Source organism: Epinephelus moara, chromosome 3 (assembly GCF_006386435.1).
Source record: "Epinephelus moara isolate mb chromosome 3, YSFRI_EMoa_1.0, whole genome shotgun sequence".
Lineage (NCBI taxonomy): Eukaryota > Metazoa > Chordata > Actinopteri > Perciformes > Serranidae > Epinephelus > Epinephelus moara.
In genome coordinates, this window is record NC_065508.1 from 39854973 (window position 1) to 39865343 (window position 10371).

The window sequence follows — 10371 nt, forward strand, 5'->3', positions numbered from 1 at the left end:
CACATTCACTCTGCTCATCCTGCTTCACACATTTACTGTCACTCTTGTATCTCAACCATATGCATCTTGACACACATTTCACTCACTTTAACTCACACAGAACATCATTAGCGACGCACTTAGCTACCGAAGCTATTTCTAGTGGCACCCTCCACGAGCCGCGACACACACACACACACACACACACACACACACACACACACACACACACACACAGTGTTGCCAACTCCTCAGTAAGGAAAGTAGCTATTGGCTGTCCTAAAAGTCACTAGAAGTCGCTAAATGACGTCATCGCTTAATTTGCATAATTGATTGACCGTGTGTGTAACGGACGCTGTAGGAGAGTGGAGTGCTGTAGGAGAGTGTCACCTGTCACCCTAAATATGTTTAGAGCTACAAATGCACTTTCTTCTGTTGATTCTTTCTTCTTTTTTGCCATTGAAATAGGCCATCACTTCTCAAAATAACTTCATGATTTTAATGCTTTGTCTAGACCAATGTGGGTCTAGACAAAGCATTAAACATTTAACAATACAGGACAAAATTGATTTAGCCTATGTACATAGGATTGTTAAATGTTAAAATATAGGGAAACCAAACGTCCTTTTGCCAGGACATGTCCACTTTTCACACCCTGTCCGGGGAGGTTTTATAAATACATGAAAATGTCTAGTTTTCATTATTTTTTACGAGACCATTAAGTATGTAAATTACTTCAATTGACTGGCACTTTGCACAGAATACTACGGTTGTTGCGTGTGACATAATCTCCAACAGGCTGTCTTGTGGGTGGCTCTGCTACGCTCACAAACAGAGGGAGCAAACATCGGAGCAGCATTGCCTCATTACAAAATGCCAAAGCCTAAGTCTAGCTTTACAGATGAATACATTAAAAAAAATCCCCACTTACCGTCCCGGTTGGGACATATGGGAGGCGGAGTGCACTGGCTAGGGTGGCCAAACGTCCTCTTTTGCCCGGTCATGTCTTTGTGGGGCGCTGTTGTATTATTTACATTATTACATATATTTTGTTAGAAAGGATTTTCTAATACAGAAGAGGTGTTATTTCATTTTTTCCACAGTTATGCTGTGTTCCCACCAAACGCGATGAACGCGATTTAATCGCTCGTAACACGAGTAACGCGCCGCCCGTAACGCCCGAGTTTCGACGCCTGACCATTTTGTTAATTCGCGTTATTGCGTCATTCGCGCAAGTAGCAGGGAAGCCGGCTGTGCTAACTGGAGCTAAGCTAGTGCTAACGTTCATAGTTCAAACTAATTAAAGACACATATTTACAGAACTTACCAAGTAGACCAGTCTCCTCGGCGACTTTCACCAAAGCCTGCTCCTTTTTGTTGCGGTCTCTGTAGAGTAGACACGTAGTATCATATAGCTCCGGGTAGCCCCTGACGACCATGGCTGAGATATCCATCCACCATCGCTGCTTTGTACCTGCTCTGGAAGTCCCAAATGCGTCGGAGGGCCAAACGCCGTAGTTTTTGGGTTCACCCTATCCTGCAGAAGCGCATCCAGCTCGNCCGTAGTTTTTGGGTTCACCCTATCCTGCAGAAGCGTCATGCAGTGGATTGAGTTCCATGTGTGCGCATGCGCGCAAGTGTGGAGCGAGATCAGGTGCAGCAAAAGCCACTGTGTTTTTGCTGTTCATAACTTTTTATTGAAATTATTCAAGCAACAAAAGCGACGTTAAGATACCCATATGTAATGACGTTGTAAATAACACCCATTTCGATATTGCTTTGTGTTTTTTTTTTTTGTTTGTTTTTTTTTTGCTGTCCCAGAATTGTCCCAGACACATCCTCTTTGTGTCCCAGTAGCAATTTTTATAGTCCCCGGGATGTCAGGACACCGTTAGTTTCGAGCCCTGAGAGCATATTAATATTTTATTAACCTTTATACGACACTGTTCTCACGGTAGCTGCAAAGGATCATTATTAACTATTAATAACACCTTATTAATTTAATCTGATAGGGTCTCATAGTGTCTTATAAACCAGTAATAAATGTGGTTATTATTCTATAATTAACCCTTATAAGTCATAATTAATGTAAATAGACATCTTATTAATATTAAGGATAGCTTTATAAACTGTTATCAAGTTTCTATTAAGTGCTTATAATGCTCCTATATGCAATAATAACTGTTAATTATGCTATAATTAACACTTATATAGTCTTATTAATGGTAATAAACATCTTATTCTGTCTTATAAGTGCTCATTAACTGTTAATTGGTGCTTAATAAGCATTAATTAACGCTTATTACAGTACCTTAATATAAAGTGTTACCGATAATTCTACTTTGAGATTGTGGAGTACCTCTTACCTCCGTAGATGTACATGCATTACCGCCTGTGCTAGCCCTGTACCAAGATGGTTTAGGCATGCCCCTCCACAGTCAATGTGGTGTCTATGTGTCTATGGTTTCAACAACCTGGGTCAGTATAACGCCGGACTGGCAACGAGACTGTTCCTGAACTATGGATCAATACCAACTGTCAGCGGCAAAGATACAGATGAGGGAACTGTAAGTATTTAAAATGATTATGGTTTGTGTTTCTTTGACGTTAGCTGTCTAACGTCTAACACGACGAAAGATGACCATCGTGGGAGAAACGTGGCAATATCTTTGGTCATGGCTCTAAAACAGTGGTCTTATGTCGCAGTGTGAGACAGGTTCAAGGACGGCCGTTGTCAACGTCTTGCAACCAAAGATAACCTGAGATAGAATTCTGACAGTGTCAGAAATTTAGGATGACTATCTCACAGTATGACAGCTGCTACAACCTATGTCTACTAATCAACCAATAGAAATGCAGCAGGAAATGACGCAATGGTCACCACGACACTGGCGCTAAACCCAAACAAATGATCACTTGCCATGGAGATAAAACGAACAAAAAGAAGTCTGTCGAACTCCCAGTGAGCTGTGGCAGCAGAAGCCTTGTTTATTTAATGTTTCCTCCAGCTGCTATCATGTCTGCGAGAAAAAAGACGCTGCATGGAAGGAAATTGCGGAGGAACTTTTTTTTTCTTTTCTTTTTTTTTTTAATTGAAAATGAATCATTTACAAAACACATAGGCATACATACAAACCACAATGAACACCTCTCAACCTACAAGGCACATTTAACATATACAAAAAAGTAAATAACATAAATGATAGTGAAAATAAAATAAATTAAAAATAAATAAAGCAAATTAATAGTTCTGCACATTCTCTCTAGGAGTCTTCAAATATTTTCAGTTTCTCATATGCTGTGAGGAGAGACTTTGCATGTTTTTTTTCCATTACTGTGCATTCACACCAAAAGCGTCATGAGCGTCATAAGTGGCCGGCAGCCATTCATTTTCAATGAGCGTCATAAGTGGCCGGCAGCCATTCATTTTCAATGTACGCTTGCTACGAAGGGCATCTGGAGCGTCGGCAGCAGCGAGCAGCGCGATGCCAGCGACCGGAGCGTCACTGTGAAGTTGAGAGAAGCTCAACTTTATGCAAATGAGCAGCGACGCTGCCGAAGCAGCAGCGAGCAGCAGCCAATTGAAGATCGTGAATATTCTCAAGGCGGGACAGTGAAAGAAGAAAGAGATCTTCTGCAGCGCAGCTTGAAAGCCTCGCCCCTTGGCAGCCTTCTGCAAGCCCTGCCAGAGCTGCCAGGCAGCACGATGCCAGCGACCTGATCGACTGCTGGCGCTCATGGCGCTTTTGGTGTGAATGCACAGTTAGTCTCAAAGCACTAAGGTGATTGTCCATAAGAGTCTTTTTAAAAACAGAAAAAAGGGGCTTTGTTTTCCTCTATTTGGATGTGTGGATGAAGAATTTGGCCATGAGTATCAGGTTGTTCAGAATCAGATCACACTTAGTGTCCTGTATGTTAATGACAAACACACCATTTTCTCTTGTGAGAGGAGCAAGTTGGAGCTCCTCCGAGAACCGTCACCTTATCGTGGTGGAGGAGTTTGAGTGCCCTAATGACCCTAGGAGCTGTGCTGTCAGGGGCATTTCGTCCCTGGAAGGGTTTCCCATGGCAGATTGGTTCTGGGCGAAGGGTCACATGAAGAACGGTTCAAAAGACCCTTCATGATGGAAAATAACAAGAGTTGGCGTACCCGGCCCGGAGGGTTACCGGAGCCCCGCCCTGGAGCCAGGCCTGGGGCTGGGGCTGGGGCTGGGGCCCGTAGGCGAGTGCCTGGTGGCCGGGCCTTCGCCCATGGGGTTCGGCCGGGCCCAGCCCGAACCGGCTACATGGGCTCGTCCCCCTGCAGGCCCACCACCCGCAGAGGGATCCAGAAGGGTTCGGTGCAGTGTGGATCGGGCAGCAGACCAAGGCGGGGGCCTTGGCGGTCTGATCCTCGGCTACGGAAGTTGGCTCTTGAGGACATGGAATGTCCCCTCTTTGGCAGGGAAGGAGCCGGAGCTTGTGGAAGAGGTTGGAGGCTAGATATAGTCGGCCTCACCTCGACACATAGTTCCGGCTCTGGAACCCAAGTCCTTGAGAGGGGTTGGACTCTCTTCTTTGCTGGAGTTGCTCCGGGTGAGAGGCGGAGGGCTGGGGTGGGCTTTCTGATAGCCCCCAGACTCTCTGCCTGTACGTTGGGGTTCACCCCAGTGGACGAAAGGGTTGCGTCCCTTAGCCTTCGGGTCGGGGAACGGTTCCTGACTGTTGTCTGCGCTTATGTGCCGAACAGCAGTTCAGAGTACCCGCCCTTTTTGGAGTCCCTGGGACGGGTGCTGGACAGTGCCCCAACCGGGGACTCCATTGTCCTTCTGGGGGACTTCAACGCTCACGTGGGCAATGACAGCAGGACCTGGAGGGGCGTGATTGGGAGGAACGGCCTGCCCGATCTGAACCCGAGTGGTGTGCAGTTATTGGACTTCTGTGCGGGTTGCAGTTTGGCCATAACTAACACCATGTTCGAGCATAAGGATGTCCATCGGTGCACGTGGCACCAGGACAGCCTAGGTCGCAGGTCAATGATTGACTTTGTAGTCGTGTCATTTGACCTGCGACCATATGTTCTGGACACTCGGGTGAAGAGAGGAGCAGAGCTGTCAACTGATCACCACCTGGTGGTGAGTTGGATCAGGTGGCAGGGGAGGACGCCGCGCAGACCTGGCAGGCCCAAACGAGCAGTGAGGGTCTGCTGGGAACGCCTGGCGGAAGAACCTGTCAAGATGATCTTCAACTCCCACCTCCGGGAGAGCTTCGACCGCGTCCCGAGGGCGGAGGGGGACATTGAGTCCGAATGGGCCTTGTTCCGCTCTGCCATTGTCGAGGCGGCTGTTGCGAGCTGTGGCTGCAAGGCCGCGGGGGCCAGTCGCGGTGGTAACCCCCGAACCCGCTGGTGGACACCAGAGGTGAGGGGAGCCGTCAGGCTGAAGAAGGAGGCCTACAGGGCATGGTTGGTCTGTGGGTCTCCGGAAGCAGCTGACGGGTACCGGCGGGCCAAGCGGAGCGCAGCAGCGGCAGTCGTTGAGGCAAAAACTCGGGCGTGGGAGGAGTTCGGTGAGGCCATGGAGGAAGACTATCGATCGGCTCCAAAGAGGTTCTGGCAAACCGTCCGGCGCCTCAGGGGGGGAAGGCGGCAACTTGCTCACACTGTTTACAGTGGGGGCGGGGAGCTGCTGACGTCAACTGGGGACATTGTCGGGCAGTGGAAGGAATACTTTGAAGAGCTCCTCAATCCCACCAACACGTATTCCAGTGAGGAAACAGAGCCGGGGGTCTCGGGGGCAGGTCGTCCAATTTCTGGGGCAGAAGTCGCAGAGGTAGTGAAGGAACTACGTGGCGGCAGATCCCCAGGGGTGAACAAGATTCGCCCTGGATATCTCAAGGCTCTGGATGTTGTAGGGCTGTCCTGGCTGACATGCCTCTGCAACATTGCGTGGACATCGGGGGCAGTGCCTCTGGACTGGCAGACCGGGGTGGTGGTCCCCATCTTCAAGAAAGGGGACCAGAGGGTGTGTTCCAACTACAGGGGGATCACACTCCTCAGCCTACCCGGTAAGGTCTACACCAGGGTGCTGGAGAAGAGGGTCCGGTCTATAGTTGAACCTCGGATTGAGGAGGAGCAATGTGGTTTTCGTCCCGGACGCGGAACCGTGGACCAGCTCTTTACCCTCGCCAGGGTGCTGGTGGGTGCATGGGAGTTCGCCCAACCAGTCCACGTGTGTTTTGTGGATTTGGAGAAGGCTTACGACCGTGTCCCCAGGGGCATCCTGTGGGGGGTGCTCCAGGAGTATGGGGTTGGTGGCCCTCTGCTAAGGGCCATCCAGTCCCTATACAGAAGGAGCACGAGTCTGGTTCGCGTGGCTGGCAGTAAGTCGGACCTGTTCCCGGATAAGCGGAGGAGGAGGAGGGCGACGACGACGACGAGGAGCAAGTTGGATTTTGGTTGATAGCCAGTCCTGCAGATCCTCCCAAAAAGTCCCAGAGTATATGCAGTGGAAGAACAGATGATCAGTAGTTTCAATTTCAGTTTCACAGAAGGCACAGTTATTATGATCAATACCAAATCTCATTCTTAGCAGCTCATTGGATGGATAGACATTATTCATAATTTTGAAATGAACTTATTTTGTCTTGGGGCTTACCGGATAAGTTATATATTTAGTTCTCAATTTGATAATGTCTGATTTAGAAAAGAGCTGGATACAATGGCGGAGGTGTGGGGTGGCAGGGGGTGGCCGTGGCCACCTCACGCTTAATCCTGGCCACCCTATTGGCCACCCTGGCCTGACCCCAACCACCACACCATCACAGCCTTCGCTAGTTTCCGGCGTGCGTAACCTTTCCTGCACTACCGGACACTTTAGATGCGTGCACATCCTGTGTTTTGGATATTTGGCGTGAAGGTGCGACCAGACAAAGACGGTACCACCGTTAAACAAAAAGAAGAGAAGACAAAGACGGTGGATAACATGGGATTAATTGCCATATTCATTCGTGTTTGTTTTCCTCGTCTCTCTCCACCAAAGAGACTGGAAGAGCGTTCACTGCCGTGCATCGTCATTAGCGTAATGAATGGAGGGAAAGCTCTTGTCATCGAGTGTCTTTGTCTCTGTGGGGGAAGCAAGGCTATGGGCTACACACACGCACACACACACACACGCACACACACAGTGCGATCTTCGTGAGGGGGAGACGAGGCGAGGAAGCGGAGCGCGGAGTTGAGTGTAAGAGAAAGACAGGGAACTTGTTCCTAAACCAAATGCCACGGCCCCTGTGTATGAGTGTTTTGGATTTAAACCAAATGACAGAGGGCAGCCCAGTAATTTGGACGAGCCAGTGTGCCGGGTTTGTTCTAAAAACCATCTCAACAAAAAGAGCTAATACGACCAACTTAACTGCACACCTGAGAGCGAGAGACTGACAGTCTATTTCTTTGTATTTATTTATCTCGACATTTTTACGTGTTATTTCGGATATTTAAATTTTATTTTTTGCAGTCGTAAATATTCTTGTTAAATAAATGTTTATTTCTCTTTAAAAGGGCGTACTTGCATCAATATGCCCTTATTATCATTATATAAGTTTAAACACTGATGCTTCAGTATTAATAATCTAATGATCTCATATATAATACAGTCAGAGGAACCAAACACTACTTTTACTGCAATACTTTAACTACATTTTTCTCTCTCAGAACTGGTTCTTATGACGTGTTGTTTGACCACATCAGAAATCAAATGTGTTTATCATTCTGAACAGCTTCAAGGTGGAGTGAATGTAAACATAATTAGGCAATAAACATCAAAACACAACATTAGATGTCATATTTGGGTTTATATACAACTAAGGTAGGCATTGTGTGATTGGGATTGGGACGGGATGGAATTATTTTTGTGGGAGTGGGATGGGACAGGACTGAAAATCCTGTGCTACATTTGTATAGTGTAAGCATTTTTGTTACTTTACTTGCAGGCATAAGAAAAAAAGTTAGATACACTTAATATTATTTGATCTTTTCCACCATTACCTGTATTCCAAATATTGTGGAGGTGTGTGGTTTAGGTGCCCTAAATACCCCTATATTTTCTAGTGAGACATTGCCACCCCAAAATGATCACATAACCATCCTGGCCACCCCACAGAAAATTTTCTGGCTCCGCCACTGGCTGGATAATGGAGTTTCTATTTGATAGTATTGAGAATAGTATATTGTTTAGGTGATTACGTATGATTTTATTTGAATTTTCCTCAGCCAGAAAATCAAGACCATTAAAATGGAGTGCAGGTGGATTTATCACACCTGACTGCGTTTCTATGTTTTGGACTAACATTCTAACTGACTCAGGGATCGCTCTAATAACTTTATAAAACTGAGCACATGTACAAGTTATGTTGTATTTTGAGCTAAAGTTTTCATAAGCTAACCAACATCCCTGGTCATTAATTAGATGGGTTACTGACCAGATATTTTCATCCATCCAGTGCTGTAAGTAGAGAGATTTGCCATTGCATATCACATTATCTGTTGTTCCGGATTGGGGTTTCATGTGGAGTAAAATTGTGTGTCTACATGAGTTTCAGTGTTGCCAAGTCCGCTTATTATAAGCGACATTGGGCTTGTTTTTCTGTAAAGTCGCTTACAAATATTGGTAGTCGCGGGTCGCGTTTTTTTTGGGCTTGTTTCTAAAGTGTAGTTGCTTATTTGGGCTTGTTCCCAGCTCCATAATAAGTTGTCAAGCAGATATTTTCGATATGTTATTTAAACGTAGGATAGTTTGTCTTGCCTGTTCCCTCTGTCCCTCCCCTTTCCCCATACACACAGGAGACAGCAGTTTTTTTCCCACCCGCATTCTGCTTCTAATTGGCTCTGACCCTGATGGCAATGAGTACAAGCCAATCAGAGGCAGAGCGGGGCAATCTGGTTTTTTTTATGGTTAGGAAAACGTCAGAAGATGAGTGCATAAAAAGCAATAATAAATAAAGAATTTGTGAATTCAGGATGATATTTATTTGTGTGTGCAAATTTTAATTATCAGAGGTTTACTGTGTATATAATGTACTTGGTACATCAGTCTATATTTGATATCCCATCTGTTTTCTAATGATAAATAATGTTAAAAGGTGGTTTAACTCCCTCTTGTGGTCACTGTCCTGAAGCTCAGGGGGGAGAAAAATAAATAAACTGTGTACCGTGGGTACAGTTTTGCAAAACTGCGCACAGTTTACCAATCTGTCCACATGGATGTATATTGACAATCTGTACCCACAGTTTAAAATCCATCCCCACGGATTGTAAAACCATGCACACAGTTTATTTATTTTACTCTCCCCGGAACCTAGGGGGGCTCCGTAGAAAAAGTCGCTTGTTTTGGGCTTGTTTTCACAGGTCTGGTTGCTTATTTGTCTCGTGAGATCTGGCAACACTGATGAGTTTCCAACATAACAACACCTGTTTGTGAAATGAGGACAGTTTGGTTGGCGATTTTTCAACCTGAAAATCACATTTAAGGACAAACCCTATCCCACCCATTTTTTGAACGAACCTCTGGGGAGACAAAACCAAATACAGTTTTTGTTCAGCAGGAAAGATTTTAGCCACTTTAATTTTAACACAGCATTTAAGCACTCAAAATCAATGGCTTTCAAACCACCATCTTGATATTCTTTGACTATTTCTGATTTTTTAATTTAATGTACTCGGTTTTTCCCAAATAAAATTGAAGTTCATTTGGTTAACAGTTTTAATGAATTTATTAGGTATGGCCATTGAATATGCAGGATAAATGCATCTAGCTAAGGATTCCATTTTAGTTAAGTATGTTCTTCCAAAGACTGTTAGGTCCTTTTGTAACCACATATTGAGCTTAGATTTACATTCAAGAATGTTGTCTTGTAAATTTAAGGTTTCAATTGCTGAGGAACTGCAACTTCCAGGTGAGCAAGCTTACTATGGTGGCACAGATGGATAACGTACGCTTATGCGGTGCACGCTTTTGACGTTGCATATTGACGTACGTCGTAACCTGCGATTCAGTAGTTAACGGCCATCATACAATCTGCACACATCAAACTTGACGTCGTAGTTTACTAGATCCACATCTCACAGTGTGTTATGTAATAGTCTTATAAGATTGCTAAAATCGCACAGTGTATAGAGGGCATTAGACTTAAAGAGGCAACAGTTAGGATTCGGGTTTTTTTTAGCTTGGCGCCACCTAGCGTCAGCAGTGTTGCTCGCACTGTCGCAAAGACCAAATTGACCGTGGGGATCAGAGATAATCAATAAAATGTAGGCTGTAAAGCCACCAGTATACCTCTATGTGTATGTAGAATGAGAAAGTGTGTGGACACTCTACTAAATAAATGAGTCAAGAGACCGAGCAACAATTATCAGATTTA